A 5831-nucleotide genomic window follows, 5' to 3' on the forward strand; every position below is an offset into this window, starting at 1 on the left:
TGATTTCTCCTTCTTCTCCTAAATGTTGCTTCATGCTTTAAGATTCTTGATTCCTTTCCTGCAAAGAGTGATGAAGTTGCTTCCTTTTCAAGCACTTGAGTGGTTAGCTCAACTATGTGTGGGTAAGTATCGGAGTCTTAGGTTGGTGTGTGAACACCAAACTTAGTCTCCCACTTACTTCTCTGTTCTTTGAATCCTTGAGTTCTCTTGGAATGAAGTTGCTACTAAGGGTTTTAAGCATTTCTGTGACTGCTTAGAATGGTTGTTCCTTTCATATAATTCAAAGGTTGTTGTGTTCAGTTGATCTTTATGGTGGAACACCAAACTTAGAGTCACACATTCCCCTTTGAATTATTGATCCATGAATTCATTGTTTGGTGTGAAACACCAAACTTAATTCTTTGCAATGCACAGAAACTACTTCACCCTTTTTATTGAAACAAATAAACGAAACAGCAACAAGGTATTACCTCAGGTTGGGTTGCCTCCCAACAAGCGCTTCTTTAACGTCATTAGCTTGACGGTCAGCTTCCTCAGTTGAGGTGATATTTAACTTTGTCCTTCTCCTCCACATCTCCCAAGTAATGTTTGAGTCTTTGACCGTTCACAATGAAGGTTCGTTGTGACTTTTCTTCCATGATTTCTACTTGTCCATATTTGGAGACCTTGGTGACAAGGAATGGTCCAGACCACCTTGATTTTAGCTTCCCTGGAAATAGCTTCAGCCTAGAATTGTAGAGCAATACTTTTTGTCCTTCTTCAAATTTCCTTGGGGCTATGTTGCTGTCATGCTTCTTCTTTGCTCTTTCTTTGTAAATTTTGGCATTCTCATAAGCTTCCGCTCTGAATTCTTCCAACTCTTGAATTTGCAACATCCTTCTTTCTCCAGCCGCTTTGTTGTCCAAGTTCAAAAGTTTCAAGGCCCAGTATGCCTTGTGCTCCAACTCCAGTGGCAGATGGCAAGCTTTTCCATATACTAGTTGGTAAGGAGACATTCCAATTGGTGTTTTGAAAGCTGTCCTATATGCCCAAAGAGCATCATCTAGCTTAATCGACCAGTCCTTCCTTGAAGTTCCCACAGTCTTTTCCAGGATCCTTTTGAGTTCTCTGTTAGATATTTCGGCTTGCCCACTTGTCTGTGGATGGTATGGTGTGGCTACCCTGTGTTTGACTCCATATTTTAGAAGCAATGCCTCTAATGGTTTGTTGCAGAAGTGGCTTCCTCCATCACTGATGATTGCTCTTGGAACCCCAAAACGGCAAAAAATGTGTTTTCTGAGGAAGTTCATGACTACCTTATTATCATTGGTTGGAGTTGCTATTGCTTCAACCCATTTGGAGACATAGTCTACTGCCACAAGAATGTAATTATTTGAGTATGAGGAGGGAAATGGTCCCATGAAATCTATCCCCCATACATCAAACAATTCAAGTTCCAGAATGAATTGTTGTGGCATTTCATTTCTTCTTGGCAGGTTCCCCGCTTTCTGGCATTCATGGCAGTGCTTCACTAATTCTTTTGCATCTTTGAAGATAGTGGGCCAATAAAAACCACACTGCAACACCTTAGCTGCTGTTCTTTCTCCTGCAAAATGCCCTCCATAAGTGGAGCCATGGCAGTCCCATAAGACTTCCCTTCCTTCTTCCTCGGATATGCATCTTCTGAGTATGCCATCGGAACATTTTTTGAACAAGTATGGTTCGTCCCAGATGAAGTATTTGGCATCATTTACCAATTTCTTCCTTTGATGTTTGTTAAATTCCAACGGTAAACTCCCGGTGGCCTTGAAGTTTGCTATGTCTGCAAACCAGGGTGCTTTGTGAATTACCATGAGTTGTTCATCAGGAAAGCACTCATTTATATGTGTGCTTTGTGTGCTTCCTTCTTCACATGGTATCCTTGATAAATGGTCTGCCACCTTGTTCTCTACACCCTTCTTGTCTTTGATTTCAATGTCAAATTCCTGCAACAAAAGAACCCATCTAATAAGTCTTGGTTTAGATTCTTGTTTAGCAAGTAAATATTTTAAAGCTGAATGATCAGTGAAGACAATGACTTTAGATCCAATGAGATAGGATCTAAATTTGTCAAATGCAAAGACTATTGCCAAGAGTTCTTTTTCAGTGGTTGTGTAATTCCTTTGGTTAGCATTCAAGACTTTACTGGCGTAATAAATCACATGTACCAAATTGTCTTTCCTTTGTCCTAACACTGCCCCAATAGCAAGGTCTGATGCATCACACATCAGTTCAAAAGGTAAGTTCCAATCAGGTGGGGCAATGATAGGTGCAGAGGAAAGTTTTTGCTTCAAAAGTTCATAGGCTAGCATGCAATTTTTATCAAATACAAAGGGTGTATCAGAGACAAGCAAGTTACTCAAAGGTTTGGCTATTTTAGAAAAGTCTCTAATAAACCTTCTGTAAAAACCAGCGTGTCCCAAAAAACTCCTAACTGCCTTGACATTACTTGGTGGAGGTAGTTTTTCAATGATTTCCACCTTAGCTCTGTCCACCTCCATGCCTCTATTAGAGATTTTGTGGCCAGGGACTATTCCTTCTGTGACCATGAAATGACACTTTTCCCAGTTTAATACTAGGTTAGTCTCTTGGCACCTCTTAAGCACCAAGGCAAGGTGGTGTAGGCAGCTGGGAAAAGAATCCCCAAACACAGAAAAATCGTCCATGAAGACCTCAATAAATTTTTCAATCATGTCCGAAAAGATGGACAGCATGCATCTTTGGAAAGTGGCAGGTGCATTGCACAATCCAAAGGGCATGCGTCTATAAGCAAAAACTCCATATGGACAAACAAATGATGTTTTCTCTTGATCACTAGGATCAACTACTATTTGGTTGTAGCCTGAATATCCATCCAAGAAGCAATAGTAAGCATGTCCGGCAAGCCTTTCAAGCATCTGATCCATGAATGGGAGTGGGAAATGATCCTTTCTGGTGGCTTCATTGAGCTTCCTGTAGTCTATGCACATCCTCCACCCAGTGACGGTTCTTGTGGGTATGAGTTCGTTCTTCTCATTTGGCACCACAGTTATGCCACCTTTCTTGGGAACTACATGGATGGGACTAACCCATGGGCTATCAGAAATGGGGTAGATTACCCCTGCCTGCCATAACTTCCTGACTTCCTTTTGTACCACTTCTTTCATGACGGGATTCAATCTTCTCTGAGCTTGAATGGAGGGTCTAGCATCCTCTTCTAACAAGATTTTATGCATGCATATGGATGAACTTATCCCCTTCAAATCAGCTAGGGTCCATCCAATGGCATCTTGATGAGTTTGCAACACCTTGATCAATTCTTCTTCCTGTTCTTGGCTAAGGGCAGAGCTAATGATAACAGGGTGACTCTCATCACTACCCAAGTATGCATACTTGAGATTAGGGGGCAATGCTTTGAGCTCAGGTTTTGGTGCTTCCCTTTCTTCTTTCACTCTCTCTGGCATGCTTAGCATGGTTGTGTCAGCACCCTTGATATCACTATCTTCAATATCCTTGGTGAACTCCTCCTCTGCCACTTCCTTTATTGTTTCCTCAAAAGTTTCTTGTACTGCAATGTCCACTACATCAACCCTCATGCATTCCCTTAGTGATTCTGATGGATAGCTCATTGCCTTGAATACATTAAACACCAATTTCTCATCATGTAGTCTAAGAGTGAGTTCACCCTTTTGTACATCTATGATGGCTCCAGCAGTAGCTAGGAAGGGTCTTCCCAGAATTATTGAAGCTTTGGCTTCTTCCTCCATATCTAACACCACAAAATCAGCAGGAAATATAAATTCTCCCACTTTCACCAACAAATCCTCAACTATCCCATGAGGGAATTTAAAAGTTCGATCTGCCAATTGGAGGGCCATTCTTGTTGGTTTGGCTTCCTCAATCTTCATTCTTCTCATCATTGTTAGCGACATCAAATTGATGCTGGCCCCTAAGTCACACAAGGCCTTCTCCACCATGACTTCTCCTATGATGCAGGGGATTTGGAAACTGCCTGGGTCCTTCAATTTCTGAGGCAATTTGTGCTGAATGATGGCACTGCATTCTTCAGTTAACAACACAGTTTCCTCATTTCTCCAGCTTCTCTTCTTGGTCATTAATTCTTTTAAGAATTTTGCATAGAGTGGCATTTGCTCTATTGCCTCAGCAAAGGGAATGTTGATTTGAAGCTTCTTGAAAATCTCCAAGAACCTGGAGAATTGGCCATCCTTTTCACTTTTCATCAAACGTTGAGGATAAGGTGCTTTAGGTGTGTAAGGCTTCAGGACCTCTTTTTCTTTTTCTTTTGTTGCAGACGGTGTAAAAGATTGTCCTTGTTCTTTGTCTTTCACATTTTCCTTTGCTTCATCCTCTGTGGTTTCCTTTGAGATCTCCTTTAGATTCTTTCCACTTCTGAGGGTTATGGCCTTACATTCTTCCCTTGCCATAGCCTTGGCAGCATGAGAACCGCTTGTCCCAGGGGCTTGCTTAGTCAAATACAAAATTTGATTTTCTAGCTTCTGGATGGCAGCTCCTTGGTTTTGCAAGTTAGAATTTACTTCTTCCTTAAAAGCTTTCAATTCGGTTATGTCTTGACTCATGGTTGCAAGCATTCCTTCTATCCGGTTTAATTGATCTTGAAATTGTTGGTTCGGATTAGGTTGGGTAGGTTGATTATTTTGGCCATGATATGATGGTTGGGGGTAAGTGTTTTGTGTGGCTTGGTATGATCTTTGGTTGGAGTTTTGGTATGTGGAATTGTTATGTTGGTTGTGGTTGTAAGGTTTGTGGTTTTGTGGTTGGGTTTGTTGGTTCCCCCACCCAAAGTTTGGGTGATTTCTCCATCCTGGGTTGTAAGTGTTGGAATGTGGATCATATGATTGCCTTTGTTGGTTTCCCACATAGTTGGCCTCTTCCCAATCACCTCCTTCAATGCTTACTTCCTCTTGATCTTGTGTGTGTATTGCAGCCACTTGCTTTGTTTCTAATTGCCTGGTAAGCTCTGCTAGTTGCTTGGCAAACACCTTGTTTTGGGCTAGAATTGTATCAACATGGTTCAGCTCCATGACTCCCTTAGTGTTGTGCCTTTCTGATGCATAGTAGTACTCATTCTCAGCCACTGTCTCAATCACTTCAATGGCCTCTTCCACAGTCTTTTTCCTGTTCAATGAACCTCCTGATGAATGGTCTACAGCCTTCCTTGATTCATAAGAGAGTCCATCATAGAAAATATGCAATTGCACCCAATCATGGAACATGTCTGGTGGGCATTTCCTTGTCAAATCCTTGAATCTCTCCCATGCCTCGTAGAGAGTTTCACCATCTTGTTGTCTAAAAGTTTGAACCTCGGATCGAAGCCTATTGACCTTTTGTGGGGGGTAGAAACGTGCCAGAAACTTGCTTTCCACCTCATCCCATGTTGTTAGACTCCCCCTTGGGAATGATTCCAGCCACTTAGCTGCTTTGTCCCTAAGTGAAAATGGGAACAAAAGTAGTTTATAGGCATCTTCCTGGACTCCATTGGACTTCACAGTGTCACAAATTCTCAGGAATTTTGTGAGATGTTGGTTTGGGTCTTCATTAGCACTTCCACCAAATGAACAATGATTCTCCACAAGTGATATTAGCTGTGGTTTGAGTTCAAAGTTGTTGGCCTGAATGGGTGGTTTCTGGATGCTGCTACCACAATTCCCAGAGGTTGGGTTTATGTATGAACTAAGAACCCTCCTCTCAGGAATGGCATTGTTTCCATCAGCTCTCTCATGGTTGTGAACTTCTCTATCCATGTTGAGATCTAGAGCTTCCTCAAAATTGTCCTCAGATTCTCCTTCAGATTC

At 41.7% G+C, this 5831-nt stretch overlaps 1 non-coding gene across 1 annotated transcript; it reads left to right on the top strand.

Annotated features, from left to right (window-relative positions):
• The first annotated feature begins 5250 nt into the window (after positions 1–5250).
• LOC148544294 (small nucleolar RNA R71) lies at positions 5251–5354 on the top strand. Its single transcript, XR_015901161.1, has one exon. It is a non-coding gene; the product is annotated as a small nucleolar RNA R71 (small nucleolar RNA).
• Positions 5355–5831: the final 477 nt, after the last annotated feature.

Source organism: Arachis ipaensis, chromosome B9, assembly GCF_059453495.1.
Source record: "Arachis ipaensis isolate K30076 ecotype BB chromosome B9, ASM5945349v1, whole genome shotgun sequence".
In the NCBI taxonomy this organism is placed as follows: Eukaryota; Viridiplantae; Streptophyta; class Magnoliopsida; order Fabales; family Fabaceae; genus Arachis; species Arachis ipaensis.